A 16,610-nucleotide genomic window follows, 5' to 3' on the forward strand; every position below is an offset into this window, starting at 1 on the left:
GCCGTTTTTGGTTCTTTGTCGAGACATTCGCTTATTTTTGCCGTTTTGGGACCTCGGTCGAGCCACTCGTTTATTTTTACCGTTTTCGGCACTTGCCGGAGCCATTCGTGCGGCCAACGCGTTTATCGCTCGTGACGCGCGTGCCTGGCGACGCCGTCGTTCGTTCCACCTTCTGTCCGGGACAGACGTCCCGCCGTTCGCTCGGGGTACACGTATCTCGCTTTTCGCTCTCATGAGACCCTGCCGTTCGTACGCGGTACGAGTCAGCCGCTTATTCGCTCCTACGACGGCACGGTTCGCCCCGGGCGGACGGGTAAGGGCCACGCGCGCGGAGCATAAGGGGGCAGGCGGAGCGTGACATGCTGGATGCGATCATACCAGCACTAACGCACCGGATCCCATCAGAACTCCGAAGTTAAGCGTGCTTGGGCGAGAGTAGTACTAGGATGGGTGATCTCTTGGGAATTCCTTGTGTTGCATCTCTCTTTTTAGCCGTTTTGGGTTGTTGGTCGAGACATTCGTTCATTTTTGCCGTTTTGGGACCTTGGTCGAGCCATTCGTTCATTTTTACCGTTTTCGGTCCTTGCCGGAGCCATTGGTTCGGCCTACGCGTTTATCGCTCGTGACGCGCGTGCCTGGCGACGCCGTCGTTCGTTCCACCTACTGTCCAGGACAGACGTCCCGCCGTTCGCTCGGGGTACACGTATCTCGCTTTTTGCTCTCATGAGACCCTGCCGTTCGTACGCGGTATGAGTCAGCCGCTTATTCGCTCCTACGACGGCACGGTTAGCCCCGGGCGGACGGGTAAGGACTACGCGCGGGGAGGATAAGGGGGCAGGTGGAGCAAGACATGCTGGATGCCATCATGCCAGCACTAAAGCACTGGATCCCATCAGAACTCTGAAGTTAAGCGTGCTTGGGTGAGAGTAGTACTAGGATGGGTGACCTCCTGGGAAGTCCTCGCGTTGCATTCCTCTTTATAGCCGTTTTGGGTTCTTGGTCGAGACATTCGTTCATTTTTGCCGTTTTGGGACCTCGGTCGAGCCATTCGTTTATTTTTACCGTTTTCGGTACTTGCCGGAGCCATTCGTTCGGCCTACGCGTTTATCGCTCGTGACGCGCGTGCCTGGCGACGCCGTCGTTCGTTCCACCTTCTGTCCGGGACAGACGTCCCGCCGTTCGCTCGGGGTACACGTATCTCGCTTTTCGCTCTCCTGAGACCTTGCCGTTCGTACGCGGTACGAGTCAGCCGCTTATTCGCTCCTACGACGGCACGGTTCGCCCCGGGCGGACGGGTAAGGGCCACGCGCGGGGAGCATAAGGGGGCAGGCGGTGCGAGACATGCTGGATGCGATCATACCAGCACTAAAGCACGTCCTCGTGTTGCATCCCTCTTTTTAGCCGTTTTGGGTTCTTTTTTGAGACATTCGTTCATTTTTGCCGTTTTGGGACCTCGGTCGAGCCATTCGTTCATTTTTACCGTTTTCGGTACTTGCCGGAGCCATTCATTCGGCCTACACGTTTATCACTCGTGACGCGCGTGTCTCGCGACGCCGTCGTTTGTTCCAACTTCCGTCCGGGACAGACGTCCCGCCGTTCCCTCGGGGTACACGTATCTCGCTTTTCGCTCTCATGAGACCGTGCCGTTCGTCCGCGGTACGAGTCAGCCGCTTATTCCCTCCTACGACAGCACGGTTCGCCCCGGGCGGACGGGTAAGGGCCACGCGCGGGGAGCATAAGGGGGCAGGCGGTGCGAGACATGTTGGATGCGATCATACCAGCACTAAAGCACCGGATCCCATCAGAACTCCGAAGTTAAGCGTGTTTGGGTGAGAGTAGTACTAGAATGGGTGACCTCCTAGGAAGTCCTCGTTCGCTCGGGGTACACGTGTCTCGCTTTTCGCTCTCATGAGACCCTGCCGTTCGTCCGCGGTACGAGTCAGCCGCTTATTTGCTCCTACGATGGCACGGTTCGCCCCGTGCAGACGGGTTAGGGCCACGCGCGGGGAGCATAAGGGGGTAGGCGGTGCGACACATGCTGGATGCGATCATACCAGCACTAAAGCATTGGATCTAATTAGAACTCCAAAGTTAAGCGTGCTTGGTTGAGTGTGGTCATAGGATGGGTGACCTCTTGGGAAGTCCTCATGTTGCATTCCTCTTTTTAGCCGTTTTGGGTTCTTGGTCGTGACATTCGTCCATTTTTGCCGTTTTGGGACCTCGGTCGAGCCATTTGTTCATTTTTGCCGTTTTCGGTACTTGCCAGAGCCATTCGTTCGGCCTACGCGTTTATCGCTCATGACGCGTGTGCCTGGCGACGCCGTCGTTCGTTCCACCTTCTGTCCGGGACAGACGTCCCGTCGTTCGCTCGCGGTACACGTATCTTGCTTTTCGGTCTCATGAGACCCTGCTGTTCGTTCGCGGTATGAGTCAGCCGCTCATTCGCTCCTACGACGGCACGGTTCGCCCCGGGCGGACGGGTAAGGGCCACGCGCGGGGAGAATAAGTGGGCAAGCGGTGCGGGATATGTTGGATGCGATCATACCAGCACTAAAGCGCCGGATCCCATCAGAACCTTGAAGTTAATCGTGCTAGGGTGAGAGTAGTCCCAGGATGGGTGACCTCGTTGGAAGTCCTTGTGTTGCATCCCTCCTTTTAGCCGGTTTGGGTTCTTGGTCGAGACATTCATTCATTTTTGCCGTTTTGGGACCTCTGTCGAGCCATTCGTTTATTTTTACCGTTTTCGGTACTTGCCGGAGCCATTCGTTCGGCCTACGCGTTTATCGCTCGTGACGCGCGTGCCTGGCGACGCCGTCGTTCGTTCCACCTTCTATCCGGGACAGACGTCCCGCCGTTCGCTCGGGGTACACGTATCTCGCTTTTCGCTCTCATGAGACCCTGCCGTTCGTACGCGGTATGAGTCAGCCGCTTGTTCGCTCCTACGACGGCACGGTTCGCCCCGGGCGGACGGGTAAGGGCCACGCGCGGGGAGCATAAGGGGGCAGGCGGTGCGAGACATGCTGGATGCGATCATACCAGCACTAAAGCACGTCCTCGTGTTGCATCCCTCTTTTTAGCCGTTTTGGGTTCTTTTTTGAGACATTCGTTCATTTTTGCCGTTTTGGGACCTCGGTCGAGCCATTCGTTCATTTTTACCGTTTTCGGTACTTGCCGGAGCCATTCATTCGGCCTACACGTTTATCACTCGTGACGCGCGTGTCTCGCGACGCCGTCGTTTGTTCCAACTTCCGTCCGGGACAGACGTCCCGCCGTTCCCTCGGGGTACACGTATCTCGCTTTTCGCTCTCATGAGACCGTGCCGTTCGTCCGCGGTACGAGTCAGCCGCTTATTCCCTCCTACGACAGCACGGTTCGCCCCGGGCGGACGGGTAAGGGCCACGCGCGGGGAGCATAAGGGGGCAGGCGGTGCGAGACATGTTGGATGCGATCATACCAGCACTAAAGCACCGGATCCCATCAGAACTCCGAAGTTAAGCGTGTTTGGGTGAGAGTAGTACTAGAATGGGTGACCTCCTAGGAAGTCCTCGTTCGCTCGGGGTACACGTGTCTCGCTTTTCGCTCTCATGAGACCCTGCCGTTCGTCCGCGGTACGAGTCAGCCGCTTATTTGCTCCTACGATGGCACGGTTCGCCCCGTGCAGACGGGTTAGGGCCACGCGCGGGGAGCATAAGGGGGTAGGCGGTGCGACACATGTAGGATGCGATCATACCAGCACTAAAGCATTGGATCTAATTAGAACTCCAAAGTTAAGCGTGCTTGGTTGAGTGTGGTCATAGGATGGGTGACCTCTTGGGAAGTCCTCATGTTGCATTCCTCTTTTTAGCCGTTTTGGGTTCTTGGTCGTGACATTCGTCCATTTTTGCCGTTTTGGGACCTCGGTCGAGCCATTTGTTCATTTTTGCCGTTTTCGGTACTTGCCAGAGCCATTCGTTCGGCCTACGCGTTTATCGCTCATGACGCGTGTGCCTGGCGACGCCGTCGTTCGTTCCACCTTCTGTCCGGGACAGACGTCCCGTCGTTCGCTCGCGGTACACGTATCTTGCTTTTCGGTCTCATGAGACCCTGCTGTTCGTTCGCGGTATGAGTCAGCCGCTCATTCGCTCCTACGACGGCACGGTTCGCCCCGGGCGGACGGGTAAGGGCCACGCGCGGGGAGAATAAGTGGGCAAGCGGTGCGGGATATGTTGGATGCGATCATACCAGCACTAAAGCGCCGGATCCCATCAGAACCTTGAAGTTAATCGTGCTAGGGTGAGAGTAGTCCCAGGATGGGTGACCTCGTTGGAAGTCCTTTTGTTGCATCCCTCCTTTTAGCCGGTTTGGGTTCTTGGTCGAGACATTCATTCATTTTTGCCGTTTTGGGACCTCTGTCGAGCCATTCGTTCATTTTTACCGTTTTCGGTACTTGCCGGAGCCATTCGTTCGGCCTACGCGTTTATCGCTCGTGACGCGCGTGCCTGGCGACGCCGTCGTTCGTTCCACCTTCTATCCGGGACAGACGTCCCGCCGTTCGCTCGGGGTACACGTATCTCGCTTTTCGCTCTCATGAGACCCTGCCGTTCGTACGCGGTATGAGTCAGCCGCTTATTCGCTCCTACGACGGCACGGTTCGCCCCGGGCGGACGGGTAAGGGCCACGCGCGGGGAGCATAAGGGGGCAGGCGGTGCGAGACATGCTGGATGCGATCATACCAGCACTAAAGCACGTCCTCGTGTTGCATCCCTCTTTTTAGCCGTTTTGGGTTCTTTTTTGAGACATTCGTTCATTTTTGCCGTTTTGGGACCTCGGTCGAGCCATTCGTTCATTTTTACCGTTTTCGGTACTTGCCGGAGCCATTCATTCGGCCTACACGTTTATCACTCGTGACGCACGTGTCTCGCGACGCCGTCGTTTGTTCCAACTTCCGTCCGGGACAGACGTCCCGCCGTTCCCTCGGGGTACACGTATCTCGCTTTTCGCACTCATGAGACCGTGCCGTTCGTCCGCGGTACGAGTCAGCCGCTTATTCCCTCCTACGACAGCACGGTTCGCCCCGGGCGGACGGGTAAGGGCCACGCGCGGGGAGCATAAGGGGGCAGGCGGTGCGAGACATGTTGGATGCGATCATACCAGCACTAAAGCACCGGATCCCATCAGAACTCCGAAGTTAAGCGTGTTTGGGTGAGAGTAGTACTAGAATGGGTGACCTCCTAGGAAGTCCTCGTTCGCTCGGGGTACACGTGTCTCGCTTTTCGCTCTCATGAGACCCTGCCGTTCGTCCGCGGTACGAGTCAGCCGCTTATTTGCTCCTACGATGGCACGGTTCGCCCCGTGCAGACGGGTTAGGGCCACGCGCGGGGAGCATAAGGGGGTAGGCGGTGCGACACATGCTGGATGCGATCATACCAGCACTAAAGCATTGGATCTAATTAGAACTCCAAAGTTAAGCGTGCTTGGTTGAGTGTGGTCATAGGATGGGTGACCTCTTGGGAAGTCCTCATGTTGCATTCCTCTTTTTAGCCGTTTTGGGTTCTTGGTCGTGACATTCGTCCATTTTTGCCGTTTTGGGACCTCGGTCGAGCCATTTGTTCATTTTTGCCGTTTTCGGTACTTGCCAGAGCCATTCGTTCGGCCTACGCGTTTATCGCTCATGACGCGTGTGCCTGGCGACGCCGTCGTTCGTTCCACCTTCTGTCCGGGACAGACGTCCCGTCGTTCGCTCGCGGTACACGTATCTTGCTTTTCGGTCTCATGAGACCCTGCTGTTCGTTCGCGGTATGAGTCAGCCGCTCATTCGCTCCTACGACGGCACGGTTCGCCCCGGGCGGACGGGTAAGGGCCACGCGCGGGGAGAATAAGTGGGCAAGCGGTGCGGGATATGTTGGATGCGATCATACCAGCACTAAAGCGCCGGATCCCATCAGAACCTTGAAGTTAATCGTGCTAGGGTGAGAGTAGTCCCAGGATGGGTGACCTCGTTGGAAGTCCTTGTGTTGCATCCCTCCTTTTAGCCGGTTTGGGTTCTTGGTCGAGACATTCATTCATTTTTGCCGTTTTGGGACCTCTGTCGAGCCATTCGTTCATTTTTACCGTTTTCGGTACTTGCCGGAGCCATTCGTTCGGCCTACGCGTTTATCGCTCGTGACGCGCGTGCCTGGCGACGCCGTCGTTCGTTCCACCTTCTGTCCGGGACAGACGTCCCGCCGTTCGCTCGGGGTACACGTATCTCGCTTTTCGCTCTCCTGAGACCTTGCCGTTCGTACGCGGTACGAGTCAGCCGCTTATTCGCTCCTACGACGGCACGGTTCGCCCCGGGCGGACGGGTAAGGGCCACGCGCGGGGAGCATAAGGGGGCAGGCGGTGCGAGACATGCTGGATGCGATCATACCAGCACTAAAGCACGTCCTCGTGTTGCATCCCTCTTTTTAGCCGTTTTGGGTTCTTTTTTGAGACATTCGTTCATTTTTGCCGTTTTGGGACCTCGGTCGAGCCATTCGTTCATTTTTACCGTTTTCGGTACTTGCCGGAGCCATTCATTCGGCCTACACGTTTATCACTCGTGACGCGCGTGTCTCGCGACGCCGTCGTTTGTTCCAACTTCCGTCCGGGACAGACGTCCCGCCGTTCCCTCGGGGTACACGTATCTCGCTTTTCGCTCTCATGAGACCGTGCCGTTCGTCCGCGGTACGAGTCAGCCGCTTATTCCCTCCTACGACAGCACGGTTCGCCCCGGGCGGACGGGTAAGGGCCACGCGCGGGGAGCATAAGGGGGCAGGCGGTGCGAGACATGTTGGATGCGATCATACCAGCACTAAAGCACCGGATCCCATCAGAACTCCGAAGTTAAGCGTGTTTGGGTGAGAGTAGTACTAGAATGGGTGACCTCCTAGGAAGTCCTCGTTCGCTCGGGGTACACGTGTCTCGCTTTTCGCTCTCATGAGACCCTGCCGTTCGTCCGCGGTACGAGTCAGCCGCTTATTTGCTCCTACGATGGCACGGTTCGCCCCGTGCAGACGGGTTAGGGCCACGCGCGGGGAGCATAAGGGGGTAGGCGGTGCGACACATGCTGGATGCGATCATACCAGCACTAAAGCATTGGATCTAATTAGAACTCCAAAGTTAAGCGTGCTTGGTTGAGTGTGGTCATAGGATGGGTGACCTCTTGGGAAGTCCTCATGTTGCATTCCTCTTTTTAGCCGTTTTGGGTTCTTGGTCGTGACATTCGTCCATTTTTGCCGTTTTGGGACCTCGGTCGAGCCATTTGTTCATTTTTGCCGTTTTCGGTACTTGCCAGAGCCATTCGTTCGGCCTACGCGTTTATCGCTCATGACGCGTGTGCCTGGCGACGCCGTCGTTCGTTCCACCTTCTGTCCGGGACAGACGTCCCGTCGTTCGCTCGCGGTACACGTATCTTGCTTTTCGGTCTCATGAGACCCTGCTGTTCGTTCGCGGTATGAGTCAGCCGCTCATTCGCTCCTACGACGGCACGGTTCGCCCCGGGCGGACGGGTAAGGGCCACGCGCGGGGAGAATAAGTGGGCAAGCGGTGCGGGATATGTTGGATGCGATCATACCAGCACTAAAGCGCCGGATCCCATCAGAACCTTGAAGTTAATCGTGCTAGGGTGAGAGTAGTCCCAGGATGGGTGACCTCGTTGGAAGTCCTTGTGTTGCATCCCTCCTTTTAGCCGGTTTGGGTTCTTGGTCGAGACATTCATTCATTTTTGCCGTTTTGGGACCTCTGTCGAGCCATTCGTTCATTTTTACCGTTTTCGGTACTTGCCGGAGCCATTCGTTCGGCCTACGCGTTTATCGCTCGTGACGCGCGTGCCTGGCGACGCCGTCGTTCGTTCCACCTTCTGTCCGGGACAGACGTCCCGCCGTTCGCTCGGGGTACACGTATCTCGCTTTTCGCTCTCCTGAGACCTTGCCGTTCGTACGCGGTACGAGTCAGCCGCTTATTCGCTCCTACGACGGCACGGTTCGCCCCGGGCGGACGGGTAAGGGCCACGCGCGGGGAGCATAAGGGGGCAGGCGGTGCGAGACATGCTGGATGCGATCATACCAGCACTAAAGCACGTCCTCGTGTTGCATCCCTCTTTTTAGCCGTTTTGGGTTCTTTTTTGAGACATTCGTTCATTTTTGCCGTTTTGGGACCTCGGTCGAGCCATTCGTTCATTTTTACCGTTTTCGGTACTTGCCGGAGCCATTCATTCGGCCTACACGTTTATCACTCGTGACGCGCGTGTCTCGCGACGCCGTCGTTTGTTCCAACTTCCGTCCGGGACAGACGTCCCGCCGTTCCCTCGGGGTACACGTATCTCGCTTTTCGCTCTCATGAGACCGTGCCGTTCGTCCGCGGTACGAGTCAGCCGCTTATTCCCTCCTACGACAGCACGGTTCGCCCCGGGCGGACGGGTAAGGGCCACGCGCGGGGAGCATAAGGGGGCAGGCGGTGCGAGACATGTTGGATGCGATCATACCAGCACTAAAGCACCGGATCCCATCAGAACTCCGAAGTTAAGCGTGTTTGGGTGAGAGTAGTACTAGAATGGGTGACCTCCTAGGAAGTCCTCGTTCGCTCGGGGTACACGTGTCTCGCTTTTCGCTCTCATGAGACCCTGCCGTTCGTCCGCGGTACGAGTCAGCCGCTTATTTGCTCCTACGATGGCACGGTTCGCCCCGTGCAGACGGGTTAGGGCCACGCGCGGGGAGCATAAGGGGGTAGGCGGTGCGACACATGCTGGATGCGATCATACCAGCACTAAAGCATTGGATCTAATTAGAACTCCAAAGTTAAGCGTGCTTGGTTGAGTGTGGTCATAGGATGGGTGACCTCTTGGGAAGTCCTCATGTTGCATTCCTCTTTTTAGCCGTTTTGGGTTCTTGGTCGTGACATTCGTCCATTTTTGCCGTTTTGGGACCTCGGTCGAGCCATTTGTTCATTTTTGCCGTTTTCGGTACTTGCCAGAGCCATTCGTTCGGCCTACGCGTTTATCGCTCATGACGCGTGTGCCTGGCGACGCCGTCGTTCGTTCCACCTTCTGTCCGGGACAGACGTCCCGTCGTTCGCTCGCGGTACACGTATCTTGCTTTTCGGTCTCATGAGACCCTGCTGTTCGTTCGCGGTATGAGTCAGCCGCTCATTCGCTCCTACGACGGCACGGTTCGCCCCGGGCGGACGGGTAAGGGCCACGCGCGGGGAGAATAAGTGGGCAAGCGGTGCGGGATATGTTGGATGCGATCATACCAGCACTAAAGCGCCGGATCCCATCAGAACCTTGAAGTTAATCGTGCTAGGGTGAGAGTAGTCCCAGGATGGGTGACCTTGTTGGAAGTCCTTGTGTTGCATCCCTCCTTTTAGCCGGTTTGGGTTCTTGGTCGAGACATTCATTCATTTTTGCCGTTTTGGGACCTCTGTCGAGCCATTCGTTCATTTTTACCGTTTTCGGTACTTGCCGGAGCCATTCGTTCGGCCTACGCGTTTATCGCTCGTGACGCGCGTGCCTGGCGACGCCGTCGTTCGTTCCACCTTCTGTCCGGGACAGACGTCCCGCCGTTCGCTCGGGGTACACGTATCTCGCTTTTCGCTCTCCTGAGACCTTGCCGTTCGTACGCGGTACGAGTCAGCCGCTTATTCGCTCCTACGACGGCACGGTTCGCCCCGGGCGGACGGGTAAGGACCACGCGCGGGGAGGATAAGGGGGCAAGTGGAGCGAGACATGCTGGATGTGATCATGCCAGCACTAAAGCACCAGATCCCATCAGAACTCCGAAGTTAAGCGTGCTTGGGCGAGAGTAGTACTAGGATGGGTGACCTCCTCTTTTTAGCCGTTTTAGGTTCTAGGTCGAGACATTCGTTCATTTTTGCCGTTTTGGGACCTCGGTCGAGCCATTCGTTTATTTTTACCGTTTTCGGTACTTGCCGGAGCCATTCATTCGGCCTACGCGTTTATCGCTCGTGACGCGCGTGCCTGGCGACACCGTCGTTCGTTCCACCTTCTGTCCGGGACAGACGTCCCGCCGTTCGCTCGGGGTACACGTATCTCGCTTTTCGCTCTCATGAGACCCTGCCGTTCGTACGCGGTACAAGTCAGCCGCTTATTCGCTCCTACGACGGCACGGTTCGCCCCGGGCGAACAGGTAAGGGCCACGCGCGCGGAGCATAAGGGGGCAGGCGGAGCGTGACATGCTGGATGCGATCATACCAGCACTAAAGTACCGGATCCCATCAGAACTCCAAAGTTAAGCGTGGTTGGGCGAGAGTAGTACTAGGATGGGTGACCTCCAGGGATGTCCTCGTGTTGCATCCCTCTTTTTAGCCGTTTTGGGTTCTTGGTCGAGACATTCGTTCATTTTTGCCGTTTTGGGACCTCGGTCGAGCCATTCGTTCATTTTTACCGTTTTCGGTACTTGCCGGAGCCATTCGTTCGGCCTACGCGTTTATCGCTCGTGACGCGCGTGCCTGGCGACGCCGTCGTTCGTTCCACCTTCTGTCCGGGACAGACGTCCCGCCGTTCGCTCGGGGTACACGTATCTCGCTTTTCGCTCTCATGAGACCCTGCCGTTCGTACGCGGTACGAGTCAGCCGCTTATTCGGTCCTACGACGGCACGGTTCGCCCCGGGCGGGACGGGTAAGGGCCACGCGCGGGGAGCATAAGGGGGCAGGCGGTGCAAGACATGCTGGATGCGATCATACCAGCACTAAAGCATCGGATCCCAACTTAACTCCGAAGTTAAGTGTGCTTGGGTTTTTTAGCCGTTTTGAGTTCTTGGTCGAGACATTCGTTCATTTTTGCCGTTTTGGGACCTCGGTCGAGCCATTCGTTCATTTTTACCGTTTTCGGTACTTGCCGGAGCCATTCGTTCGGCCTACGCGTTTATCGCTCGTGACGCGCGTGCCTGGCGACGCCGTCGTTCATTCCACCTTCTGTCCGGGACAGACGTCCCGCCGTTCGCTCGGGGTACACGTATCTCGCTTTTCGCTCTCATGAGACCCTGCCGTTCGTACGCGGTACGAGTCAGCCGCTTGTTTGCTCCTACGACGGCACGGTTTGCCCCGGGCGGACGGGTAAGGGCCACGCGCGGGGAGCATAAGGGGGCAGGTGGTGCAACACATGCTGGATGCGATCATTCCAGAACTAAAGCACTGAATCCCATCAGAACTCCGAAGTTAAGTGTGCTTGGGGGAGAGTAGTACTAGGATGGGTGACCTCCTGGGAAGTCCTCGTGTTGCATCCCTCTTTTTAGCCGTTTTGAGTTCTTGGTCGAGACATTCGTTCATTTTTGCCGTTTTGGGACCTTGGTCGAGCCATGCGTTCATTTTTACTGTTTTCGGTACTTGCCGGAGCCATTTGTTCGGCCTACGCGTTTATCGCTCGTGACGCGCGTGCCTGGCGACGCCGTCGTTCATTCCACCTTCTGTCCGGGACAGACGTCCCGCCGTTCGCTCGGGGTACACGTATCTCGCTTTTCGCTCTCATGAGACCCTGCCGTTCGTACGCGGTACGAGTCAGCCGCTTATTCGCTCCTACGACGGCACGGTTCGCCCCGGGCGGACGGGTAAGGGCCACGCGCGGGGAGCATAAGGGGGCAGGCGGTGCGAGACATGCTGGATGCGATCATACCAGCTCTAAAGTACCGGATCCCATCAGAACAACAAAGTTAAGCGTGGTTGGGCGAGAGTAGTACTAGGATGGGTGACCTCCAGGGATGTCCTCGTGTTGCATCCCTCTTTTTAGCCGTTTTGAGTTCTTGGTCGAGACATTCGTTCATTTTTGCCGTTTTGGGATCTCGGTCGAGCCATTCGTTCATTTTTACTGTTTTCGGTACTTGCCGGAGCCATTCGTTCGGCCTACGCGTTTATCGCTCGTGACGCGCGTGCCTGGCGACGCCGTCGTTCATTCCACCTTCTGTCCGGGACAGACGTCCCGCCGTTCGCTCGGGGTACACGTATCTCGCTTTTCGCTCTCATGAGACCCTGCCGTTCGTACGCGGTACGAGTCAGCCGCTTATTCGCTCCTACGACGGCACGGTTCGCCCCGGGCGGACGGTTAAGGGCCACGCGCGGGGAGCATAAGGGGGCAGGCGGTGCGAGACATGCTGGATGCGATCATACCAGCACTAAAGTACCGGATACCATCAGAACTCCAAAGTTAAGCGTGGTTGGGCGAGAGTAGTACTAGGATGGGTGACCTGGGAAGTCCTCGCGTTGCATTCCTCTTTATTGCCGTTTTGGGTTCTTGGTCGAGACATTCGTTCATTTTTGCCGTTTTGGGACCTCGGTCGAGCCATTCGTTTATTTTTACCGTTTTCGGTACTTGCCGGAGCCATTCGTTCGGCCTACGCGTTTATCGCTCGTGACGCGCGTGCCTGGCGACGCCGTCGTTCGTTCAACCTTCTGTCCGGGACAGACGTCCCGCCGTTCGCTCGGGGTACACGTATCTCGCTTTTCGCTCTCATGAGACCCTGCCGTTCGTACGCGGTACGAGTCAGCCGCTTATTCGCTCCTACGACGGCACGGTTCGCCCCGGGCGGACGGGTAAGGGCCACGCGCGCGGAGCATAAGGGGGCAGGCGGAGCGAGACATGCTGGATCCGATCATGCCAGCACTAAAGCACCGGATCCCATCAGAACTCCGAAGTTAAGCGTGCTTGGGCGAGAGTAGTACTAGGATGGGTGACCTCCTCTTTTTAGCCGTTTTGGGTTCTTGGTCGAGACATTCGTTCATTTTTGCCGTTTTGGGACCTCGGTCGAGCCATTCGTTTATTTTTACCGTTTTCTGTACTTGCCGGAGCCATTCGGTCGGCCTACGCGTTTATCGCTCGTGACGCGCGTGCCTGGCGACGCCGTCGTTCGTTCCACCTTCTGTCCGGGACAGACGTCCCGTCGTTCGCTCGGGGTACACGTATCTCGCTTTTCGCTCTCATGAGACCCTGCCGTTCGTACGCGGTACGAGTCAGCCGCTTATTCGCTCCTACGACGGCACGGTTCGCCCCGGGCGGACGGGTAAGGGCCACGCGCGCGGAGCATAAGGGGGCAGGCGGAGCGAGACATGCTGGATGCGATCATACTAGCACTAATGCACCGGATCCCACCAGAACTCTGAAGTTAAGCGTGCTTGGGCGAGAGTAGTACTAGGATGGGTGACCTCTTGGGAAGTCATCGTGTTGCATCCCTCTTTTTAGCCGTTTTGGGTTTTTGGTCGAGACATTCGTTCATTTTTGCCGTTTTGGGACCTCGGTCGAGCCATTCGTTTATTTTTACCGTTTTCGGTACTTGCCGGAGCCATTCGTTCGGCCTACGCATTTATCGCTCGTGACGCGCGTGCCTGGCGACGCCGTCGTTCGTTCCACCTTCTGTCCGGGACAGACGTCCCGCCGTTCGCTCGGGGTACACGTATCTCGCTTTTCGCTCTCATGAGACCCTGCCGTTCGTACGCGGTACGAGTCAGCCGCTTATTCGCTCCTACGACGGCACGGTTCGCCCCGGGCGGACGGGTAAGGGCCACGCGCGGGGAGCATAAGGGGGCAGGCGGTGCGAGACATGCTGGATGCGATCATACCAGCACTAAAGCAACGGATCCCATCAAAACTCCGAAGTTAAGCGTGCTTGGGCGAGAGTAGGATGGGTGACCTCCTGGGAAGTCCTCGTGGACCTCGGTCGAGCCATTCGTTCATTTTTACCGTTTTCGGTACTTGCCGGAGCCATTCGTTCGGCCTACGCGTTTATCGCTCGTGACGCGCGTGCCTGGCGACGCCGTCGTTCGTTCCACCTTCTGTTCGGGACAGATGTCCCGCCGTTCGCTCGGGGTACACGTATCTCCCTTTTCGCTCCCATGAGACCCTGCCGTTCGTACGCGGTACGAGTCAGCCGCTTATTCGCTCCTACGACGGCATGGTTCGCCCCGGGCGGACGGGTAAGGGCCACGCGCGGGGAGCATAAGGGGGCAGGCGGTGCGAGACATGCTGGATGCGATCATACCAGCACTAAAGTACCGGATCCCATCAGAACTCCAAAGTTAAGCGTGGTTGGGCGAGAGTAGTACTAGGATGGGTGACCTCCAGGGATGTCCTCGTGTTGCATCCCTCTTTTTAGCCGTTTTGGGTTCTTGGTCGAGACATTCGTTCATTTTTGCCGTTTTGGGACCTCGGTCGAGCCATTCGTTCATTTTTACCGTTTTCGGTACTTGCCGGAGCCATTCGTTCGGCCTACGCGTTTATCGCTCGTGACGCGCGTGCCTGGCGACGCCGTCGTTCGTTCCACCTTCTGTCCGGGACAGACGTCCCGCCGTTCGCTCGGGGTACACGTATCTCGCTTTTCGCTCTCATGAGACCCTGCCGTTCGTACGCGGTACGAGTCAGCCGCTTGTTCGCTCCTACGACGGCACGGTTTGCCACGGGCGGACGGGTAAGGGCCACGCGCGGGGAGCATAAGGGGGCAGGCGGTGCGAGACATGCTGGATGCGATCATACCAGCACTAAAGTACCGGATCCCATCAGAACTCCAAAGTTAAGCGTGGTTGGGCGAGAGTAGTACTAGGATGGGTGACCTCCAGGGATGTCCTCGTGTTGCATCCCTCTTTTTAGCCGTTTTGAGTTCTTGGTCGAGACATTCGTTCATTTTTGCCGTTTTGGGACCTCGGTCGAGCCATTCGTTCATTTTTACTGTTTTCGGTACTTGCCGGAGCCATTCGTTCGGCCTACGCGTTTATCGCTCGTGACGCGCGTGCCTGGCGACGCCGTCGTTCATTCCACCTTCTGTCCGGGACAGACGTCCCGCCGTTCGCTCGGGGTACACGTATCTCGCTTTTCGCTCTCATGAGACCCTGCCGTTCGTACGCGGTACGAGTCAGCCGCTTGTTCGCTCCTACGACGGCACGGTTTGCCACGGGCGGACGGGTAAGGGCCACGCGCGGGGAGCATAAGGGGGCAGGCGGTGCGAGACATGCTGGATGCGATCATACCAGCACTAAAGTACCGGATCCCATCAGAACTCCAAAGTTAAGCGTGGTTGGGCGAGAGTAGTACTAGGATGGGTGACCTCCAGGGATGTCCTCGTGTTGCATCCCTCTTTTTAGCCGTTTTGAGTTCTTGGTCGAGACATTTGTTCATTTTTGCCGTTTTGGGACCTCGGTCGAGCCATTCGTTCATTTTTACTGTTTTCGGTACTTGCCGGAGCCATTTGTTCGGCCTACGCGTTTATCGCTTGTGACGCGCGTGCCTGGCGACGCCGTCGTTCATTCCACCTTCTGTCCGGGACAGACGTCCCGCCGTTCGCTCGGGGTACACGTATCTCGCTTTTCGCTCTCATGAGACCCTGCCGTTCGTACGAGGTACGAGTCAGCCGCTTATTCGCTCCTACGACGGCACGGTTCGCCCCGGGCGGACGGGTAAGGGCCACGCGCGGGGAGCATAAGGGGGCAGGCGGTGCGAGACATGCTGGATGCGATCATACCAGCACTAAAGTACCGGATCCCATCAGAACTCCAAAGTTAAGCGTGGTTGGGCGAGAGTAGTACTAGGATGGGTGACCTCCAGGGATGTCCTCGTGTTGCATCCCTCTTTTTAGCCGTTTTGGGTTCTTGGTCGAGACATTCGTTCATTTTTGCCGTTTTGGGACCTCGGTCGAGCCATTCGTTCATTTTTACCGTTTTCGGTACTTGCCGGAGCCATTCGTTCGGCCTACGCGTTTATCGCTCGTGACGCGCGTGCCTGGCGACGCCGTCGTTCGTTCCACCTTCTGTCCGGGACAGACGTCCCGCCGTTCGCTCGGGGTACACGTATCTCGCTTTTCGCTCTCATGAGACCCTGCCGTTCGTACGCGGTACGAGTCAGCCGCTCATTCGCTCCTACGACGGCACGGTTCGCCCCGGGCGGACGGGTAAGGGCCACGCGCGGGGAGCATAAGGGGGCAGGCGGTGCGAGACATGCTGGATGCGATAATACCGGCACTAAAGCACCGGATCCCATCAGAACACCAAGTTAAGCTTGCTTGGGCGAGAGTAGTACTAGAATGGGTGACCTCCTGGGAAGTCTTCGTGTTGCCGTTTTGGGACCTCGGTCGAGCCATTCGTTCATTTTTACCGTTTTCGGTACTTGCCGGAGCCATTCGTTCGGCCTACGCGTTTATCGCTCGTGACGCGTGTGCCTGGCGACGCCGTCGTTCGTTCCACCTTCTGTCCGGGACAGACGTCCCGCCGTTCGCTCGGGGTACACGTATCTCGCTTTTCGCTCTCATGAGACCCTGCCGTTCGTACGCGGTACGAGTCAGCCGCTTGTTCGCTCCTACGACGGCACGGTTTGCCACGGGCGGACGGGTAAGGGCCACGCGCGGGGAGCATAAGGGGGCAGGCGGTGCGAGACATGCTGGATGCGATCATACCAGCACTAAAGTACCGGATCCCATCAGAACTCCAAAGTTAAGCGTGGTTGGGCGAGAGTAGTACTATGATGGGTGACCTCCAGGGATGTCCTCGTGTTGCATCCCTCTTTTTAGCCGTTTTGAGTTCTTGGTCGAGACATTCGTTCATTTTTGCCGTTTTGGGACCTCGGTCGAGCCATTCGTTCATTTTTACTGTTTTCGGTACTTGCCGGAGCCATTCGTTCGGC

At 57.2% G+C, this 16,610-nt stretch overlaps 15 non-coding genes and 16 pseudogenes across 15 annotated transcripts; all 31 read left to right on the forward strand.

The window, feature by feature from the left end:
* Positions 1–364: 364 nt before the first annotated feature.
* LOC121056212 lies at positions 365–483 on the forward strand. Its single transcript, XR_005813079.1, has one exon. It is a non-coding gene; the product is annotated as a 5S ribosomal RNA (ribosomal RNA).
* A 372-nt stretch (positions 484–855) lies between these two features.
* LOC121056415 lies at positions 856–974 on the forward strand. Its single transcript, XR_005813275.1, has one exon. It is a non-coding gene; the product is annotated as a 5S ribosomal RNA (ribosomal RNA).
* A 793-nt stretch (positions 975–1,767) lies between these two features.
* On the forward strand, positions 1,768–1,879 carry LOC121056537 (annotated as a pseudogene).
* Positions 1,880–2,040: 161 nt separating this feature from the next.
* LOC121056550 lies at positions 2,041–2,159 on the forward strand (annotated as a pseudogene).
* Positions 2,160–2,531: 372 nt separating this feature from the next.
* On the forward strand, positions 2,532–2,650 carry LOC121056529. Its single transcript, XR_005813387.1, has one exon. It is a non-coding gene; the product is annotated as a 5S ribosomal RNA (ribosomal RNA).
* A 793-nt stretch (positions 2,651–3,443) lies between these two features.
* Positions 3,444–3,555, forward strand: LOC121056538 (annotated as a pseudogene).
* A 161-nt stretch (positions 3,556–3,716) lies between these two features.
* LOC121056551 lies at positions 3,717–3,835 on the forward strand (annotated as a pseudogene).
* Positions 3,836–4,207: 372 nt separating this feature from the next.
* On the forward strand, positions 4,208–4,326 carry LOC121056536 (annotated as a pseudogene).
* A 793-nt stretch (positions 4,327–5,119) lies between these two features.
* On the forward strand, positions 5,120–5,231 carry LOC121056539 (annotated as a pseudogene).
* Positions 5,232–5,392: 161 nt separating this feature from the next.
* LOC121056552 lies at positions 5,393–5,511 on the forward strand (annotated as a pseudogene).
* A 372-nt stretch (positions 5,512–5,883) lies between these two features.
* On the forward strand, positions 5,884–6,002 carry LOC121056530. The gene has a single exon (XR_005813388.1). It is a non-coding gene; the product is annotated as a 5S ribosomal RNA (ribosomal RNA).
* A 793-nt stretch (positions 6,003–6,795) lies between these two features.
* Positions 6,796–6,907, forward strand: LOC121056540 (annotated as a pseudogene).
* A 161-nt stretch (positions 6,908–7,068) lies between these two features.
* Positions 7,069–7,187, forward strand: LOC121056553 (annotated as a pseudogene).
* Positions 7,188–7,559: 372 nt separating this feature from the next.
* Positions 7,560–7,678, forward strand: LOC121056531. Its single transcript, XR_005813389.1, has one exon. It is a non-coding gene; the product is annotated as a 5S ribosomal RNA (ribosomal RNA).
* A 793-nt stretch (positions 7,679–8,471) lies between these two features.
* Positions 8,472–8,583, forward strand: LOC121056541 (annotated as a pseudogene).
* A 161-nt stretch (positions 8,584–8,744) lies between these two features.
* On the forward strand, positions 8,745–8,863 carry LOC121056555 (annotated as a pseudogene).
* A 372-nt stretch (positions 8,864–9,235) lies between these two features.
* On the forward strand, positions 9,236–9,354 carry LOC121056535. Its single transcript, XR_005813393.1, has one exon. It is a non-coding gene; the product is annotated as a 5S ribosomal RNA (ribosomal RNA).
* A 372-nt stretch (positions 9,355–9,726) lies between these two features.
* On the forward strand, positions 9,727–9,844 carry LOC121056596 (annotated as a pseudogene).
* Positions 9,845–10,193: 349 nt separating this feature from the next.
* On the forward strand, positions 10,194–10,312 carry LOC121056434. Its single transcript, XR_005813292.1, has one exon. It is a non-coding gene; the product is annotated as a 5S ribosomal RNA (ribosomal RNA).
* Positions 10,313–11,122: 810 nt separating this feature from the next.
* LOC121056489 lies at positions 11,123–11,241 on the forward strand. The gene has a single exon (XR_005813347.1). It is a non-coding gene; the product is annotated as a 5S ribosomal RNA (ribosomal RNA).
* Positions 11,242–11,613: 372 nt separating this feature from the next.
* On the forward strand, positions 11,614–11,732 carry LOC121056558 (annotated as a pseudogene).
* A 372-nt stretch (positions 11,733–12,104) lies between these two features.
* On the forward strand, positions 12,105–12,220 carry LOC121056533. Its single transcript, XR_005813391.1, has one exon. It is a non-coding gene; the product is annotated as a 5S ribosomal RNA (ribosomal RNA).
* A 372-nt stretch (positions 12,221–12,592) lies between these two features.
* On the forward strand, positions 12,593–12,710 carry LOC121056573 (annotated as a pseudogene).
* A 349-nt stretch (positions 12,711–13,059) lies between these two features.
* LOC121056384 lies at positions 13,060–13,178 on the forward strand. The gene has a single exon (XR_005813244.1). It is a non-coding gene; the product is annotated as a 5S ribosomal RNA (ribosomal RNA).
* Positions 13,179–13,550: 372 nt separating this feature from the next.
* On the forward strand, positions 13,551–13,665 carry LOC121056602 (annotated as a pseudogene).
* A 304-nt stretch (positions 13,666–13,969) lies between these two features.
* Positions 13,970–14,088, forward strand: LOC121056435. Its single transcript, XR_005813293.1, has one exon. It is a non-coding gene; the product is annotated as a 5S ribosomal RNA (ribosomal RNA).
* A 372-nt stretch (positions 14,089–14,460) lies between these two features.
* Positions 14,461–14,579, forward strand: LOC121056436. The gene has a single exon (XR_005813294.1). It is a non-coding gene; the product is annotated as a 5S ribosomal RNA (ribosomal RNA).
* A 372-nt stretch (positions 14,580–14,951) lies between these two features.
* Positions 14,952–15,070, forward strand: LOC121056437. The gene has a single exon (XR_005813295.1). It is a non-coding gene; the product is annotated as a 5S ribosomal RNA (ribosomal RNA).
* A 372-nt stretch (positions 15,071–15,442) lies between these two features.
* LOC121056438 lies at positions 15,443–15,561 on the forward strand. The gene has a single exon (XR_005813296.1). It is a non-coding gene; the product is annotated as a 5S ribosomal RNA (ribosomal RNA).
* A 372-nt stretch (positions 15,562–15,933) lies between these two features.
* On the forward strand, positions 15,934–16,051 carry LOC121056568 (annotated as a pseudogene).
* A 318-nt stretch (positions 16,052–16,369) lies between these two features.
* On the forward strand, positions 16,370–16,488 carry LOC121056456. The gene has a single exon (XR_005813314.1). It is a non-coding gene; the product is annotated as a 5S ribosomal RNA (ribosomal RNA).
* The last annotated feature ends 122 nt before the right edge of the window (positions 16,489–16,610 follow it).

This window comes from Oryza brachyantha, unplaced genomic scaffold, assembly GCF_000231095.2.
Source record: "Oryza brachyantha unplaced genomic scaffold, ObraRS2 ChrUN-Ctg46, whole genome shotgun sequence".
NCBI lineage: Eukaryota > Viridiplantae > Streptophyta > Magnoliopsida > Poales > Poaceae > Oryza > Oryza brachyantha.